This window comes from Tympanuchus pallidicinctus, unplaced genomic scaffold (genome assembly GCF_026119805.1).
Source record: "Tympanuchus pallidicinctus isolate F22 unplaced genomic scaffold, pur_lepc_1.0 scaffold22, whole genome shotgun sequence".
NCBI classification, from domain to species: Eukaryota; Metazoa; Chordata; class Aves; order Galliformes; family Phasianidae; genus Tympanuchus; species Tympanuchus pallidicinctus.
Window position 1 is genome coordinate 23,804,057 of NW_026294739.1, and position 19,883 is coordinate 23,823,939.

At 48.5% G+C, this 19,883-nt stretch overlaps 1 protein-coding gene across 2 annotated transcripts in view; it reads right to left on the reverse strand.

Annotated features, from left to right (window-relative positions):
- Positions 1–19,883, reverse strand: part of ZFHX3 (zinc finger homeobox 3) — a 508,991-nt gene that overhangs the window by 196,946 nt on the left and 292,162 nt on the right. For both annotated transcript variants that reach the window (XM_052686500.1, XM_052686501.1), the window contains one exon: positions 14,533–14,646. The gene's annotated coding sequence lies outside the window, so the exon portion shown is untranslated. The remainder of the gene's footprint in view (positions 1–14,532; positions 14,647–19,883) is intronic.

Genomic DNA, 19,883 nt, shown 5'->3' on the forward strand with positions numbered 1-19,883 from the left:
ACACTGATAATAATGTTAGGGCTTCCCTTGCGCTGAGAGCGGCTGGCAGTCGGCTGAGAAGCCTGCAGCTCCTGGACGGATCGATCCTATCGATCCCAGAGGCTCCATGTCATTTCCAGGGGATTTGCTAAAGAAGCTACTTACATCCCTTTTTCATTTTCACCAACTCATTACCAGCTGCGGCTGCTCCGTGCATCCAGCAGCACCTGCAGGAATGACGCCGCCCGCCCCTCTCCATTCTCGTTTCCATACCTTTTCTACAGCAGAACGCGACTGCTCAGTCCAACTGGGCCAGGTCACGCCGAGCCCATCTCCCCCTTCCCATCCCTGCAGACACACACAGACACACACACACCGTTTTTTCTTTTTTAAAGGGCAGCCCAGCACCAGACTAAGCAACTGATCCCCCGGCTTAACTTTTAAATTAAGACCATTGTAAATTTGGGAACTTGAGAAGAGATAGAGAGGACACCCATAATCCTTTGCAAATGTCAAGTGGCTCTCAATATTGGTTACTTTTCAAAGGTAGCTAGGCTACAACGTGCGACGGTAATGAAAAAGCCGTGTCAGGCCCACTCCATAGGGCTTCAGTCAATATACATAATATTATTGAGCTTTGAAGGGATTACGGATTGTTTCTCTTGCTTCCTGCTATACGGCATCTCCCTGCTCCCAGCCCCGGCGGGTCCTGCTGCCCGCACGGATGGCAGAGCCCAGGACCAGACCCTGATCCCCAACATGGGCACCTCACAGCCTCACTGAGCCCAGCATGCGCTGAGCTTCCGTGGAAACAAAAGGTGAACACTCTTAGAGCCTCCTGTCGTTACCGAGACACAAGGGCAGACTGAAAAATGTTTATATAGTTGCAAAAAGACCATACTTCTCAACATACTGCTCCACAGAGTTAATCGATGTGCGTTCGGGCAAGAATTCTGTTACACAAATACCCATTAAATATGAGAAATGGTGCTAATCAGTGCTCACCTGGATCTCCCGGGGCTGCTCCCCAGGGCCCTGGCAGCTTTGGCCGCGGGCAGCGCAGTGCCAGACCCCATAGCAAGGCAGCTGCTCCCTGCGCCTGCTGCTCAGGATCTGCTCTTGCAGGACCAGCCCAACACAGGGAACATCACAGTCCGGCTTGGCAGCTGAGGCAGGGGACCAAAGTGCTTAACAACTGCCGACACTGACATATGGCAGGGACAAAGTCAGATTCCATAGAATCACGGAATCGATATTTACTCCAGAAAGCAGCACGAGCAGCAGTGGTACCACTCCACTCCAGCAGAAGTCCTGGCACAAGGCAATGCCCGGCAGGACCTCAAGCTCACTGCTCTGACTATGCTTGTCCCACTGGGGCCCTGCTGGCAGATTCACATTGAAAATCACCCGATGAGTAACTTTCCATTTCGTGAGAAGGCACAAAAAAGGGCAAGAAGAGACAAAAGAAATGAAACCACAACAAAAGTGCTTCTGCAGGTTCTAAGCCATTCATCCTAACCACGGCTTCCCCACTTTAGGGGCTGATTCAACGTCTGCTGAATTCAAAGAAAAACCATACAGATATGTCAGCAAATAAAGCCTTTGATTTCAAAGACTTATTTCGAAAAGAAAATGTTATATGAAATGCAACAATAAATAATAATCCAGCAATAATTTTGATAATCCTGCTATCTCACCAGAATTGAAGCAATCCCCACAAAAAACAGTTTTGCCTTATTATAGTACAAATTCCTTTGGATAAAAATGTAGTAAGATATGAGGATCCAAAACCCGAGACAGTCTGAATTCTTGGACTTGACTGCTCAGAGCAGCACGAAACCCAACAACCAATCTACGTGTTCTAAGTTTCTCTTGTGTCTGATGCCTGTGGAGACAGACACAGAGACAGCAACACAGAGCACTTTAGCTGCTGATATCCCTTATGTGGTACCCAGAGATATCAGACAGTTTTCTAACATCTTCTAAGTATTGTCATGGAAAACCCATGCAGACTTTACAGTACCCATAAAAGCACACCGGTGTGGCTGTGCTGCAGGAATCTACTGCCAAGAAACCATGTGAGAAATGGGAGGAGAAAGAACAGAGTTAGGAGAGCAGAGAAACCAATCCAAAGACTGGTGATAGGGACACTGCATGGAGAGAACGGGGGAAAAAGGTAACAAGGAGTGAAAAGGCATCTACATACTGACCAGGAGAACTTTTCACTGATAAAACCTCCTTCTAGACCTGCCACTGCAGCTTTCCCCTTGTGCTCCTTGCCCAGTGACGCAGGGACTCAAGACTAACCTGCACAGCCTGCAGCTCTCTCAGCACGGGGCTCTTAAGCAAGGTTTTAAAGACCCAGCACAAATAACCCAGATTCACTGGAATAAGTGAATAAAGTAAAATATCGACATTTTCCAGAATGACTGTGTAACAGATTAAAGTTTGAACACCCAGCTGTTGTACGTGCACCACTTTGGGGATTGTTTTCATTTTAATGGTAATTTTGATTTGAATGTTCAGGCCAAGCTGAACGTTCTTCAGAAATGATCTGTGTCACTCTCCTAACAGTTTCCATAAATAACTGACGGATCTTCACAATCTGACCTCTGAGTTGAAAGACCTGTAAGAAAAACCCCATCTCAATGAAAGGGAATGCAGCTTAAGCTTTTCAAGCCAGTGATTAAAAAAAAGCAGCAAGTCTCTGTCAGTTAAGACCAGTTAACAGATTGCTGGTAGTGCCCCTGCCCCAATACAGACACCTCTTCCTCGTAAGTAAAGATGGAGCTTTCAGTTCTGGAGAAGCGCAGGACGGGGATGAGGAGGGAGAGGTGTGTGCAGACCTTCACCGACAGAGCTTCAACTGCACCAGGCCGTGGGATGCAGCAGAATGGTGAAGTCATTCATCACATGTATTTAAAGTTGAATTTGCCGATATTTTATGGTATTGGATTTTATTTCTATTAACATTTTATGCTGAAATTACAGAATGATTCGTGAGTACTGAATTTTTGATTGCTTTTACACTTGCTGGGACACTATTAACGTTGATTTACGTTAATAGCACTGTAAGAAGATATTAACAATGAAATTTCCAAAAGCACTTAGCATCCCATAATTGGAGTTAAATGACAAAAAAAATGAGGTGATAGTAAAGCAGAAAGAGAGACAGAATTTTTGACAATACTCCCTCTAAACTGCAATCTTCAGGAACAATCCACACAGGACAATCTTATGAAAGGGTAAAGTCACCTACCAAGGAAGAGAGCACTTCCCTTACTGACTAAGCAACGCGACAGCAAACGGAGATGTGGGTCAGGTCCCACCTCACGCGGGCACTGGAGACGAACTGCAGAGAACAACACCAACATTACGTCTTCACACCAGATGGGTGCCACCGCACCACGTCTGCAGAGCACCTTTCTGGGCTGAAATGTAGGAAACAGCAGTGGGCGGCTGACGGAGGAACAGCACTAAGCAGAGCATCAATCAGCCACGCTCCATCATCAAGGCCGAGAGCATGACGTCTCTCAAAAGCAGCTGGGGGGAAACAGAGAGAGGTGGGGCAGCGAGCAGCAGAAGGAAGGTCTGCTCAACCTCGATGCTACATTGATCTCAGAACCCTGAGAGAACGCATCCGGAGAACCGAGGGAGGCCCCCAACGCAGCAGCTTCTCGCTGCCACTGCTGCGCACACAGCCCTGCGCTCGGCCGGCGGCGGCAGCGGAGCCCTTTGGGCGCAGGGAGAGGCGGCCGAAGGACAGACGGCTCTCGCTCCGCACTCTGGATTTTCCTTCATCTCAAACAATGCTACAACACCCTATTTTTTTTATTTTTTCATAAACAGAATTTCCAAAGATTCCACTTTGATATCATTCGTGTATTGTTTTAAAATCTTCTCCTTCCATTAAAAAAGCATCAAAGTGTCTTTTGTTAAAAAGTGCTGCAATGCACTTCTCTACTTCCAACACCTGCAGTTAAACTGCTCGTTTAGTCAAAGCACATGTAGGGCAATGTGACAAACTACATGAAAACTTGCAACAAAAGTAAACTTGAAACAAAAATATTAAAATAGACGAGAGGAACAAAACAAACACTTGATCTGTTTTGAGCTAATCTGGAAAAATGCAGAAAGTCTTTTGTTTAAGTGACAATGTTGTGAGGGGGTGAAGATCGCAACACATTTTCAGCCAGTTTTAATCAAGAAAATACCTACAAAAATGTTATGCTGGACGGAGATCACTGCGCAGATTTACTCCAACCAGGAAGAAGAGTTTGTCAGAGTTTTGCTAAAAAGAAATCAGACCAGCAACGTTTTACGGTCCGCTAAAACGTGGAGAACAGTCACATCAGAGCCAAACCGCACAGCAGCGAAATGCAAAGTGCTGACTGACCTTAGGAAGCAAGCATGGAGCGACAGCAGCTGATCAAAGCGATGACGCATTGGGAATGTCATTCAGAAATGACAAAAGTCAAGGAAATCTAAAACAGGATCAAACTCAGCTCCACTTCAGAACTACGGACTTACTGGTTTTATGCTCAGAGGGAATGCAGGGACCTTGCAGCCTAATGACCTCATTCCAAAATTTACGCCTGAAGCTTCTCTTACTTCCCCCTCCCCCCCCAAGAACAAATAATGCATAAAGAAAAACATTACTCTTCAAGTAAAGACCTCAGCTGACTGCTGGTGGGGGTGTAAGCTGGCTAAGTACCCCCTCCTGAATGGGAACAACCCGTACCCACCTGCATCTGCACAGCGCCAGGTTCCAGCCGTCGGTATGAGGAACCAGCTGAGTAACAAGGGCTTTGGTCTGACAACAGACAATACCTGTACTGGTCAGGGAATGCAGGATTTACTGTCATACTAAAGCAAAAGATGCTTCTGTTTTGAAAAATTAGAAAGGATGTCCCTTTACTAGAAAAATAACTATTTCATTCATAGAGCTCAATTTGGGCAATATCTATCTTCACCCACTTAAAAACAAAATAAGACAAACGAACCAACTAACCAACCCCACACAGCTCTACCAGCAGGAGCCATCTTTGATGATCTGTCAGCTAACCAAGGAAACAGACCAAAAGGAGCTGACGCGCTATGAAGTTTAATACACATCCTCCTTTCTCTAAAATCCAAACTACTCATGCAATTACAAGGTAGTTTTGTGGACTTCATACTCAACCCTATTTCAGTAAGAGAGAAAAGCATAAACGCACAGAAACAGCAAACTTTGGTGGCACCAGCTGATGCCTGTGCTCAGAATGGAGCGGTGGGCAGGCGGCTCAGCTGAGCTGTGCACTGGTATGTGGCTGGAACAAGACAGCAGGTCTGGTACGGTGCAGTGTCACTGTCAGAAGGCTGTGACAGACACACGGCCAAAGCAGCAGCGGAGCAGACTATGAACGGACGTTGAGTAATACGTAAGTAGCTGATACACAAATGGACAGCCAGGTGACAGTGTCAGGGAAACAAACAGAGGGGTGCCAAAGCTTAGAGCCACACAGAACCACGCAACCAGACAACGGCGGGTAAACATGAACGCACCAAGTGCTCCCGCTCCCTTTGTTCTCCTAGGTGCTCTCCTCCTGCTGCTCCCACCCCCTGCAGTTGAATGGCACTGCAGCTGGAGGGAACCCACCCACAAGGATGGGAGAACAGCTTTACGAAAGTGGTATTTTTGAAGCAGAAGTACCAAAAAAGGTGGAGCAGGTGCTAGTGAGGTACAGCGAGCACGAACGTTCCCTGTGCACACACACCCCCCTTTGCGGGCTGTGCCCTCCCAGCACACAATACCTGTGCTGCTGTCTACAGCCTGCAACATCTCACCTGGCAAAGCAGAGCCTATTACAGCCCTCCTTGCTTTGCTCAGTCTCTGCTCTGCAGCACACAAGGGAGATATCATGACCGGTTTCTCATGATGGACATGGTGCAGGGTTTGCAGCATGCCCCGGCCAGCCCACCTGCCTCACTCAGACTTGGGGTGCACAGAGCTGTGGCCCTCAGTGGAGCTGAGCTGCAGGGTCTGCTCTCAACTCCTGCTTCTGTGTGTACCGTCCTCTGCAAACCCGCTTCAGAGGCCCAGAGCCGTAATTAATCCACGTCACAGCAAAGATGTGGTGTCGGTAGAATTTATGACTGGCTCTGAGCCGCCGTGATGAGCAGGGGTACCTCAGCCCCTTGTGATATAAATGCCTCTGCTAATTGGACTGCAGGAGCTAATCAGAAGCGGGAGGGAGAACAAGCGCCATCGGCCTCCCGGCGGCTGCTGCGGGCTGATAACAGCAGCGGCGCTGCAGGGAAGGACGGCAGGGCTCGGCCGCCATGGCTGTGGCAGGGGTCAGCAATGGGCGGCCCCACAATGGTGGCACAGGGCTGTTCGGATGCTCTGCTCTACTGGCAGCAGCCTGAGGGACTGAGCAGCGCCCTTTGCACCGCCAGCCTCCCTGGGGCCCACGCTGTCAGCCCCCAGCCTGATAGAGGGGGCCAAGTCCTAGGTGGACCCACAGCTGTGTCCTCCACCACCTCCAGCACACGCCCTTCCCTGTAATCGCAGGAAAGCCGAGGAGGGAGGGACGATGCTGGGTGAGCTGCCACTGCCCGCTGGCGGGGCAGGGCTCTGTGGCCATGCAGGCCAGCCCGAAGGCAGCAGAGGGGCCATGCTGCTGCTGGGCCCTGGCTGCAGTCCCAGGCCCCAACCTTTGCCACCTCAGCCTCGCCTCACGTGCAGAGTGGGGCCCCAGCTGGAGGGCTTCAGCCCTGCTCCGTACCCGTATGGAACAGCACCTGCAAGAGAACACACCGCACAGCCTAGCGCTTTTCCACATTTAAGCATTTTCAGCCTTCTCCACGTCCTTCTCATCGCCCCTTATTTTCCTTTCGACCTTTCTTTCTTTCAAACGTGTTAATTTGAAAGCAAATCCCAGAAACGATGACCAGAGACAGCGATCCCTCCTCATGTAAACACTTTTCCATCTTTTTAAATCTTTCAGGAGACGCAACAGAAAATAACCCTTGTATTTATGCAAATTCTGAAGTGGCGTGCGATGATGGAAACAAAACAGAGCTGGACCGCAGCCAAGGCATGGCACTGGCGGGGCCTCTCAGCTGCTCGCCTCCCGATTCTTCGGAGGAAGCAGCTGTAGAGAAATGAAAATACAGAAGCCCCCGCGCCCGCCCGCCCGCGCATGCATTCCAGCACCCGTCACCTCGGAGGCGGCAGGACGCGGGCTCTGGACCCGGCTCTGCAGCAGCCGCTGCCCGGAACACCCTGTCGTCCCCCACAAGCCTCCCTTGTCCCGCGCTCCCGATTCCCCTTTCAGGAATTTACAAACATTTTCCGCAGATCAATATCTGTATTGATTATTCATTGTGTGCGAGTCGTGTGTCTTTGGTGATCCAACCTGGCAGAGTGAGCAGCCAAAGGCTGCTGCAGTTGCACACAAAAAAAATCCACAGAAGGCGAGAGGGACCCAGACCTCACCGGGCTTACCGCTGCCAGCCACGGAGACGGATGGAGAGGAAGGAAGAAAGAAAATGGGGAAGGCGGAAGGAGGAATGAGGGAACGAGGGAGCTGGGGAGAGGAAGCAAGAGCAGGAAAACAAAGTCACCGGTGGAGAACTGATGCCGGGGCATGCTGGCAGCCTGGAGAAATTTCCAGCCTTGTGCTCGCCGTTCTGCACGCAGATGTGGTGGACTTATTGCTCTGGGAGCGAAAAGTGACTCACAGTTTTGGTATCTGCTACGTAAGAGCATTGGGGGGATTCCTTGGCTGGCTGACAGAAAAGGAAGAAAGCAGCAGCAGAGGTAAAAAACGATTTCTTCCTCCTGTCTTCCTGGGAACGCGGCTCATCCGGGCTGACTGGAGCAGCTCCCTGCTCTCTTATGATATGCAAAAGGAGAATAATTAAAAGCACCAGCATCACTTGCAAAGTGAGTAAACACAAAGCCTTTCAAAACATGCTCTTCAGCTAATGAGAAGCTGTAATTTCTTATACTTAAAGGCAAAAAAGACACTGATGAGACTCAGTGGAGTGTGTGTGCATGCGCGTCTGCCTGTGTGTGCATGTGTTTGCAGATATGAGAGAATCGGTTAATTGTTGATGATGTTTAGAAAGGGGATTATGAGAAAAGACACTGAAATGATGACAGGAAACATCCTGGATCAGAGCCAAAGAAATAAAATAATCAAGGACAATCATGCCTGCAGCTCCGGAAAGCGCCGACTGCTCTGCCAGGGACTTGGAAGGAATTTCCCCGTGCTGCTGAGCTGCAGCTGGAATACACGCTTGGCACCAGGAGGGAGAACTGCAAAAAGCAGTTTGCTTAGAGCATGAAACAACAGAAGACACAAGTATGGAGCTGTGCTATAATTCAGAGGTTAAACAGCTTTGTCTGCTTCTGTATCGGACGGAGACTCATTTTTACCCACATCTGACCTGGTCTCTGAAAATGCAACTTCCAAAGCCCTCCGAAAGGAAGCAGAAGCTAATGATTCTCCATCCATATGCCTTTCCAGAACTGCTGTGACATTACAAAAACAAAGAAAAGGCAGCTTGAGGAATTAAGTTCTCTTGTGGCTGCAGGATCTGTGGGACCTTACCATGTGAACTGACTCTGCAAACAATTCCTTCCTTAATTCTGGAAACTGGAAACCACTTGCGCCAGGTAGGGGATTGCAACTCCCTGCCTCCAGGCTCACAGGAAAGGCAACAATCATCTGCAGTAACAGGAGCAAGCTTTACTTCCCACCTGGGCAACTGATTGCTGCCCTAAACGAATGGATTGTAATGTTTTCTTTCTCTTGGGCTGAGGTTGGGTGGGGAGAGAGGACAGAGGGAATTTTAAGCCTTCTGGTGACTGTTACGTTGTATGTGAGCTACAAAAATGCCATCCCTGTGCTTTGGATGTTAAACTTCGTCTTGCTTTGTTATTACTGAATTCTGGCGAATTACATTCTGGGCTTCTCCAGCAGCAGAAACACATGATCTATTAAAGTGGGAATCTTTGGGGACAAGGAGGCAGAGAAATGAGCCAATCATACATGGCTTTTCCACATTTCCTATTTTTCAGCATCTGCGGGAAGCTTTTTGGATGGTATGTATGCGTGTGCACCAGGGAGGGCAGGAGGGGAGGAGAGGGAAGAGGACGTGCAAGAGGGAGAAAGCGCATGGCAGCAGAGCCACTGGGTTTGGGCGTGTGTGCGATCGCTGCAGCGCGGTCTGGGCTCCATGCAGCCACCCCTTCCCGGCGCCGCGCTCTGCGCAGACCTGATCTGAATGTTAAATGCGAGAGGCTGGATTAGCATACTAACCAAGCCATGTCAACCCCAGGCAATCAGCAAATGGCCATCTCACTGCCACCGGTGCGGTGGAGCCTGCCAGAGCTGTAACTGTGTCCTTTGTCAGATCGCCTGCCATGCCTGCATTTGCCTTTTGTTTTCCAATCAGACTGCAGACGTTCATGAACAAGAATGAAAGGCAGAGACGCAAAACCTATAATGAAAACAAATGATACATTTAAACGGTGTTCAGGCTGAAAGGTGAGGTCTTGAGGCGCTGGGGCCAGAAGAGACGAAAATCCTTGCAGGCTGCAGAACGCCCGGAAACACGCAGCGTCCCTCCAGTGCCAGGCTCACGTGAGAGCGCTCCGTGCCAGCGGTCTGTGACAGGATGCTGAGCGTTGGCTGTGCGGAGATTCAAAGAGATGCCAGTAATTGGCCAGAAGAGAAGCCTTAATTGTTCCTGCTCTGGCTGCTGCTAATGTTATAATTACTACTATCACTACTAATGAACTTTAATTAGAAAAAAGCGTCAGCGCCTGTAAGCATAAACTTCTAAAATCCTTTGAGTCCCCTTCTGGCGTCCCTCACCCTTGTGAGCAGGGCTGGCCGTGCTGTGGGGCCGTGGTGTGGATGGGGCAGTGGGTGCTCACACGGCTTCCCCTGGCACGGCGCTGGTTACACCAACAGCTGCACAGATGCTGAGCCGTCACGCGGCTCTGGAGAATAAAGCGATTTAACCCAAACACGGCCTTTTCATCAGCATCTATGGAACAAGGGAAGTTCTGAAATAACCTCTACTGCATGATAGGTCTGTTTGGGCTTTTTTTAGGGTATTTGTGGGTGCGTTACACGCCACAAAGGCATATGTCAGCAGGATTTTTATGCGAATATGAATGCAGAAAGGAGGAGCCTGTGATCAAGCCCAGATCTCCCCGGGTAGCCTGAGCACACATCAGCCTGAGCCTTACTGATCTCTGCTCTGGAATTCAGGAACTGGGGCCCAGAGACACTCTCCCTGCTGCTCACCTCTAACTGTAGGAACCCAATCCCAGCACCACAGAAAAAGTGCTGCAGCCACAGGAATTTCCTGAGCACTGGAAACCTGTGCAATACATACTACTGGAAAGCAGGAATGTTAACAGAGAGAAATGAAAACGTATTTCAGACTCCTTTGTCATTTTTCCCATATTCATAGTGAAGGCTGAATGATACAGGCAAAGCCTCTTAGGCTGTGTGGCTAACAAGCTATCTCCACTAATTTCAGTGGAGTCATGCTGGTTTACACCAGCCAAGAGCCCACAGCCTGAATATTTTGAAGACACACAACTTAAAGATGTTATCTGTTGAAGAATTTGAAAGAAAACCTCTCATTACCTGCCACATGCCTGTTATCTCCCAGTAAGGGAAACAATAAGAGAATGAGCTAGTGTCTAAGGAAACCTCTCTAATTTATGCATGGTAGAGACATCTGTGTAGTTTCATCTGCGTTGACAAGTAGAAAAACACATCAAAATCATCAAGCATCTTCAAAATTTATCCTCATCCACAGCAAATCCTTACAATTAAACTTTTAACTGTAAACATTGCAAACAGTGATGAAATGCTTGCTGCTTACCATGGGCCCTACTGCTGGACTACTTATGCTGTGGGACCAGAGAGTTCTGGAGCCACTGGAATAAAATCCAACTTTCACTATAGTTTCTCAAAGAGCCTCTGTGCCAGTTAAAAGAGTATTCTGGGAGATCCCATGAGAACTGCCTGTCATATGCCAGCACATCGCCCAGATGATGAGCTGCAAGTATGTTCCCACTCTATTTTCAGTATTGAAATAAAATACAGGGAAGCTACCATAAAAAACACATTATAGTCTTATGCCAGAAGATCAAGACATACTTAAATTGAAGAACAATCCTCAGAAAATATTAGTAAATAGAAAGGATATGGCTTTGGGGAGCAGGATCTTACACGTGACGTTCCTTAAGGATGCTTCTTGCACACCCCATGACAGAGCCAACTGCAGGCCAAACATGCCAAGCCCAGAAACAAACAAGGGTTTTCCAACCCCTTTCTTGCCATCAGTAAAACCCACAATGTGCTTCACTGCCTGATTACAAAACAGAACTGCCTCACTCGAAGACAAAGCTGCAGCACAGACGTTTTTTGCCCTCTCCTATGGAAGCATGAATTTCTCTGGATGCAGCGGTTGCCATGGCCACGAACCAAACCAGCCCAGCCGCGGTGAAGCGCCGCCGGGCAGCACCTGTCCTCTCTCTGGGCGGGGGCTGCTGCTCGTGTTCTGCTTTTCCCAGGATGCCCAACAAGAGCTCTGAGCACACCGGGAGCGATGCCCAGCAGCAACGCCGCGTGCTCAGAGTGGGCCCTGACAGGCCTGCCCTGGGCTGCGTGGTGCCCTGGGAGGCAGAAGCACTCCTGCTGAGCCCTGCTCTGAGGCCAGGCTCCCTGTTGCCCCTTGGGATGCGGGAGGTGATGCCGGAGGGTGCGAACCACAAGTTCTGTGTCCCCTGAAATGCAGCAGTGCTCCTCGCTCCTCCCTCCTCCGTTTCTTAGCACTCACTGAAGAACAGGTGGTCAATAAACAGATAAATGCAATAGCAATAATAAAGTCTATGACAAATAGAGCAGCAGTATAAACAACAGCAGTCTTCTCACCACTGCACACTGAAATCAAAGCCTTCAGTACCAAGACCAAGGCTCTTTGAGATCCAAAGCGAAAAATAACAACACGCAGAAGTGAAGGTCACAGATGCTTACTCAATTCAGATACAGCCTTGTCTTCGCAGAACCAACACTGCTGGTTTTCCTGAAGCTGGTCAGGGATTTGGGCCTTTTCTTGAGGCAAGCGAGCCTTCAAATCTCTCAGCATTTGCCCACATAAAGCTGCACCTGCCTGTGCCAACCAGTTCTACAATTTTAAAGCATTACAGTTCATCTAAACAAAAGCCAGTTCTTGCCCGGATGTTTAGAAACACTTTTTGTCTCTTTCCCAAACTCCAGCCCGAGTGTTAAGTGTTACTGGAGCTCAGAAATATCTCCTACTGACAGAAACTACTACATTGGTATCATCCTTAATGCAGCATCGTTTTGCTTAAACCGAAAACACATCTGAGGAGGGCAGTCACATTTTGAGAATGAAAGTTTCTAAAAATTAAAGCTCAAAACAGCAGATGTGATGGAAATGGATACATGCCCTGGTTTCCAGCAACTGTATCACTTCTACATGTTTGCCACACAAATTATTTGGATACAATGTTCTGATCACCAGTAACACCCCAGGCACAGCTACCTGCTCACCATTTGTGCATAGCCACACGCCATAAATCAAACAGGCTTCTGCCTCATTCCCCCTCGCAGTGAGGAACTGCCCATCTAATCCCTCACAGCTTGTTTCTCGCCATTTCTATTTACAGATGCTTGAACCAAACACCCACAAAGTGTCCCAGCCTGGCCACTGGCTGCCCTCAGTCTGCTCCACTCACACACTGCCCTCCTGTCTCGCCCTCTCACAACCCAACCTTCTCGTGTGCAGGGCTGTGGGTCCCTCCGCACCTTCCTGCTTCCTCTGCTGCAGTCATTAAGGAAAACTGTAATAGGTGCGTCCCAAAATTTATTCCATTTGTAGATGTTTTTAAAGAATACAACAATTTAGAATACAACAAAATTAGTATGATAGCATATAAATGGCACAAAAAGTCACACAGCGTAATCTCCCTGAAATGTTTGAAACATTCTGCATTTCAGCCTCTTTTATCTTTCCCTTCCATCTCTCACCTTCTGCCTGCTTGTCTGTACCTTCTCTGTTTCATCAATCTTTCCTTCTCATTCTCAGATCAAAGTCGAGAACATTCGTTCAAGCTCAAGGAAGGTGGGTTTGCAGTGTTAATATTCCTCACTCAAATCTCTGGATTCAGTTTACAAAGTCTAAAGACCATCACACACCACACACAAAAGATACAAACCTTTGAAAAGGTTCCTGACTAAACAGGAAAAAGCAGAGACTTTACTTGGGATCTTCTGAGTAAGGACACAAGGCGAATGCTCGTCTTTGCCCATTGCAGAATTTCCCAGGGCTTCAATTTAATTTGTAAAGCTGATGATTCTCAAGAAATTGAAGCATGCACTTACGTTGTAAACAAAATACTTCAGTTAAAAACATGAAGAAATCAAGAGAGGAAGCTTCCATAAGGGATAAAAAAATAAATCAAGAAAAGAATCCAAACCCAAACTTGCACCTTTCATTTCTCAATCTAGACAGGTGTTGTGTGAATCCTACCATTAATCTTCCTACTGCTATCAATACTATACAAACACAGCTGTGGTATTATACAGTATCCCAGCTTTTATGAATGACTCTACAATTATTCAAGATGCACAGATAAATTAAGATCAGGTGATTCACAGACCCATTTGGACAACGGGTACATTTTCAGTGCCAAATCTAATGGAGAAAGTAGAGAGAGACTTCCAGACTAGTCAGAAGAGAAGGCTGATTTTTAACTCTGTTTCTTCTGCCAGCACATCATTTACTGTAAGTGTTGGAACCCGAATACTTAAGATCTGAAACAGATCATCGGAATATGATTTACTTTCAGCAATCCACATCCAATATGAAACAAGCCAGAAATCTTATTTTCTCATCTTTCCTTATGCCTGTTTGATTAGAGCAGAAATTAGGGACAACTTTCTTGCTGAGATTAAGCCAAGGACACTGATCATTTGGCCTGTCCTCTAATGACAGAAACTAAGAATTAGGGCTGAGACAAATAATTAAGCAATGGAGTGCCTAAGGTAACTCACTCGCCCACACAGAGCTATAACCTGACAAGGCATTGGCTTGAAGACACCCAGAAAAAAAATAGCACATTATAAATGGTCTTATTCAAAAAACACCTCTTCATTCATCTCACTACGTGGAAAACGAGAGGAGCTAAGACTACCACCCAGCAAACCATGTGCTAGGAAATACCTCATGCAGATGGCATGTATCAAAAAACAGTCATTTAAGAAATGACTGCCATTTGAGAAATACAGCCATTTAAGAAAGAGCAAGCAAATATTGCTGCTCCCCAGAACGGCAGAGGATGAAGGACGCAAAGAACTCTAAAATCTGTTTGAGACAGCAGCATGGTTGCATTACATGTAATCGCATCTCTTTTAATCCATGTTATTTGTATTACACTTTCCAGGAGGGCTACCAACACAAAACCTGCTTCTTCAAGGCTTAAGAAAATGAGGTCACAGAAGATCTCCCTACCTGAGGATGGGAATGCGAAGATCATGTACCAAGATCCAGCACCAATGAGTGGGGATGGAGCGATGGTTCTTACTCAGCCTGGGAATATTTGGTACAAATTCTCCAGATCAGCGCCTGCCAACAAAAGAATATGAAGTACATGAGGAATCCAGAAGACTTTGAATATCACACAAAAGAATCAAAAACTCTGATCATTGTTAGAGTAAACAATAATCTTAATCTGTGGTCAGCTCAAATTCAATCAACATTCCCAAACGTTCCAACTCTTGCAACTGCAACCCGACACACAGCACATCTGTACGACAGGTCCGTTCTGCGCAGAGCTGCACTTCCCAGTGCATTCTCCAGCTGTCTGCCTTCACACTGGAAAGACTGTACCAGTTTCACACAGGGACTTTGCCAATGAACAACCTGCAAGTTTATCAGTGTCACGGCCTCACTCTGACTTGTCTATCAGCAAAGAAGTTCTGCAGTCTCACTTTTCTGCTTAACCACTGCAGCCCAGCACTGCTTCCATGTAATAAGCAGGGGAGTGGATAACAAAAACAAATACAATGCAGAGTTAGAACACAGACGGAAGGAAGATACTGGAAATAAAAGTTACTTTCAGAAAAATGGATGTTTGTTGTTTCCAGACAATGAAAATGGAACAGGACGTAAATCTAGCAAGTGAAATGCAGAACCATGATAAGGCAAGCTAAGGATCCTGAAGAACAATTGCTAGAGTTAGAAGAGCTAATAAAAACTTCCCAAACACAAAAGCAGGAAGCCTGTCAGTCACCCAGCACAGCTGATGGACGATCAAGGCGCAAAGGGAGGAATTAAGAAAGATAAGGACACAGTAGCAAAATTAAATTAATTCTTTGCACTGACATTCGCTATGGAGGAGGTTGGGAAGGTTGGCACACCGGAGTGACACATCACCAAGAGCAGACAGTCCTCCTGCAAGAGTTCCAAAACAGCTCAAATATGAAACTGCCAAATTTTCTTTCTTTCTTTATATCAGAGAACTGGAAGGTGACAGATCTTTAAAAAGAGTCTTAGGACCAACCACTGGAACTGTAAAACAGAAAAATCAGATTGTCAGAAGGGGCAAATTAGTAGGAAACAGTGGGGCCTGAATTAGCACACGGGTACACGCTGTGTTCTGGCGGAGCCCCTGCGCTGAGGCTCCTGCACACAGATGCATGTCCTCCCAGAGAGCTGCACTCAGACAGGATTTGGTCGGACACCATGGAAGCAGATCTTCTACAAGCTTTTCTAGCACTAAATGTTCTTAAGGAAACTAAACTGTCATGGAGCACAGGATTAATGCTCCTGAAAATTCCTGCTAAAAAGATAGGGAAAAAAGGGAATGAACAAAGCATAGTAAGGGAGAGGAACAGAAGATTCTGCACTGTTCCAGCATACTCATAAATACACCAGAAACAGAAGACAGTGAGGTGGAACACAGATAAGGCAGCTAACACACAGTTTTTCAGAAAAGTCACATTTAAAACTGTCAGAGAGCAGCTCCTAAAAAACTCCCAGAAATTGGTGACTGGGAGATAAGATGCAGGCGTGCAGCCCTGATTAAACAGGAACCTGATTCCCAGTCCAAGGAAAGCTTTCACTTGCTGCAGTAAAGGAGATGGGTCAGAGAACAGCAATACTGGCATCACTGGGGTAAAGGGAGAGGGAAGGTTAAGCCCTACGCCTGCACGTCTGTTTTTCTGCACACAGAACAGCATCCCCAGTCCTTAGGGGACCCTTTGAGGAACAGCAGAGAAAGAGAAAGCTCAGACTTCTCATTTTGGCCATGTAACAGGATTAATTACTGAGACTCTGGCAGGTATGCGGATAGATTCCCTCAGTCACTGCCGCCGTGCTGGAGATGAGAGAACAGCCCCATAGCTGCCTGCAGATTAGTTACAGGAGAATACATTACTGCGTCCTCTGGCAGATCAGATGAAAGAAGCAGCGTTCCTTTCCCTGCAGGCTTTGCCACACATAGGAGAACCCCCCCCATCTCTGGCTGGCGGCAGGGCGGGCAGCACAGCCCTCCTGCCTATGGGAATCGCTCCCCGGAGCGGGATGCCAGCAGTAGAAACCCCTCAGCAGCCCGGGGTGCTCCGAGCAGGCAGGGCTGGGCCAGCGCTGGGCAGCCCTGGGGCCTCCTGCATGCTTGGGGAGACGCAGCAGGGGCACACGGGGAGGCAGCCCTGACCCCATCACCCCCCCCCACACACACATGGGTTTGCAGGAAGGGGCTTCGGTGGGACCGGGGCTGTTCCCCGCACACAGAGCTGCCCACCGCTGCCCTGGGTTCGAGCTGCACACAGGAGCCGGTGCCCAGCCCCGACGTGACACGGGCCAGGCTCCAGGCCCAGGCCTCTCGCCACGTGGCACAGAGCAGCGGGCGGACGGCGGTTGCCTGGCCACCTGCCCAAGGCCGGCAGCAATGCGAGCAGCCCCCGCTCCGTGCGGGTACGGCTCCGGCAGCGCCTGCTCACGCTTTGTCCCGCCGCGTGCCCACACACTGGGCTGCCTGTGTTCGGCTGATGGCAATTAGCAGCGCGCTAAGCGCCGCGTGCCCCGCACTAATTCGGGCGGACGGGCATGTCGAACCCTGCCAGGAGTCACAGCCAGCCACGGGCCAGCGAGCCCCGGACGCTCCTAGAGCTGGCAGGCCCCGCGCAGTGCCCAGGGGCAGGCAGACCTGTGGCCTGTCTGTGCGTCGCTACCCCTCCTGGCCTGCGGAGCTCAACCAAAACATTACGGAAAATTCACTAAATGGAGGGTGCTGAAAATGGAGAGGAGCTCAGCCTGCTGCAGGAACAGAGTGGGGAGCGGCCCCTGGCTGTGCCCCAGGGCGAGGGCTCCGCTGCACTGCACAGCTCTGCCCGCACTGCGACAGACGGCAACTGCTGGAGGAAAGCCACCCACCAGTGCGGCATCTCAACAGGACACCTAATTATTACACCTAATTATGACAAGGCTGAGAGCTGCGGGTGCTCAGTCTGGAGAGAAGCTCTGGGAGGCCTCGCTGCAGCCCACCGGTGCCTGAAGGGGCTGAACCCTAGTGGAAGAAGGCTCAGGGTAAGCATGAGGGCTGTATGGGCTTTAAGGTCCCTCCCAACACAAACCACACTGCGGTTCTCTTATTTCTAATCCCAGTTTGTAGCTCTTACTGTGCCCAGCCAATGGGGCCTGGCCCAAGGGGTGCGCTGGGTGTGCAGCTGACTTCAAGCAGTGGGCATTTGATCTGTAATTGTTTTTCAATGATTGTATCTTTCCCGTGTTATTGCTTTACAAGACTAGGTTTTGTACAATATTGAAAATCAATGAAAATGCATGAAAAAATGTTTTTCCTCCCCTTCAGAACCTCAATAGCCTTGTTTGGATACCAGCACTGCTGCTGTACACCTGCACCCCCCCCAGCTGCAGGTTACCTGCTCCCACCCAGCCCAGCCCAGTGCTTCTTTCTTGTTTCCTTAGGTACATGAAAACCCAGGTAGAATAAAAGTGGAGGAAAAAAAACCAAACCATTACTACTGACTATCAGCTCCAGATTAGGATTGGGATATAGATGCTACATGAGGTAAAGAGCATGATGAGCTGAGACTAGGGTAGCTACTTAAAGAGATTAAGGGATTCACTTCAGTGTAATTGAAAGGACCAGCAGCCTCACCGCGGCCACTAATAGCTGAAGGAAAAGGAGCCCAGCACCACGCACTCCCCCAGAGGCAGTGCAGCTCCGGCCCATGGGTAGAGCTGACCTCCCATGGAACAGAGGTTAATGGCCATCGGTGCTTCAGGACAGCTGTGTGAATGCCTGCCCAAGCCCAGGTGCACCACTGATGGAAGCCCTGCTCTGCAGGAGCTTTCTGCAGTGAGGCACTAACAGTCAGCACAGCTGTACCACTGTGCATGTTTTGCCAAAGCCTCTTCTGGTATCAACCCACACACATCCTCCAGAGCTAACATAATTTTGTCACTCTGGACCACTGATAGGTCTGGCTACACAGTTTGTAATTCTTCAAGAATTAAAGTCTTATCTAAACATATCATTTAACTTTCCTACGGTAAAATAACAACTTTTAAGTAACTCTGTAACATGTTCTATAATCTTTTCTCAAGTGCGTATTATCTTACTGTCACAGTCCCACTTGCCCTGCAACAGCCCAGTCAAAGCAACAGATACGAAGGTAAACACAACTAGGAAGGATGGAGTGCCAGTGGCCCCTTTTCCAGCTCCACAACTTGTTTTTCCAAGCAGCCAGCTGCTCTGAAGACAGGCCATGCTAATTGTGAGATAGTTTGTGTGTTCTTACATGAAAATATTTTTCAGTCAAAGCAATGCATAAATTATTTATTCATTTGTATTTGCGTTTAAATAGTTGAAAAACGTCCAAATTAACCGCTTTGAAAATCGTTCCAAAATTCCCCCCTAGGCTATGACCTTGTGGCCAAGTTTAATCTCAACACAAATTGAAAGGAGGGTTTTGAGTTAAAACGTCAAATGGCTCTGAATGTGTTTTGCTTCAGAGAACGGAGTTATTCTTCTGCAAACTCAGCTAAGCACGCACCTCGAGGACTCAAGTTTGGTTTGCAAACACGACAGTTTTATCAGAGCTTTAATCTGACGCAGTGAGGTGGGTTCCCTGATGCTGCTGCTTCTGGACTCACCCAATAACGCACGAAGCTCATCCTTCCTTTTACAAAATGTTTCTAATTCTCACAGTTGTGTTGAAAAGAATTACATGTTAAAAACCAGGATCCAAACAAAAGCAGGAACCCCATCAGTTGCACTGATCAGTTCGTGTGTCAGAGCCGAAGCCGGGGAGCTCAGCTCACAACCACACAGTGCCTTTCTGCCCCCAGCACCCAGGGCAGAGCTCAGGGCTGATGTCTCAGTTCTGACCCAGCTGCCAACACCATGGGGGAAGCAGTGGGAGTGCTGTGCACTGCGCGACGGCTGCTCCCTTTATGTGCTTCTAAGGGCAGTGATTCTGACACATCCCACAGAGAAAATATCCCAGATCCTCCCCTCCACAAACACGGCAGTTTATACAGAAGAAAACCAAATTTCTAACAAACGCAAAAAAATTAAAATAGAAATCAGAAGAGCACAACAGGCACCGCAGCTACCTGTAGAAAAGGAACCTTCAAAAATGGAAGATGCAAAAATACATTCAAGGCCAACCGGAAATGCTCCCCAGTGCCAGGACCTGGGCAGGAGCCCCACACAGCCCCAGCCCCTCCCCGGGTGTGTGCTGAGCCCCAGGGCCTTGCAGTGCCCAGCCTGGGGGCCGGCACCACCTCCCCATCCCCAGAGCACTGCCCTCCTGCCTCCCTCCCCCGCCAAAGTC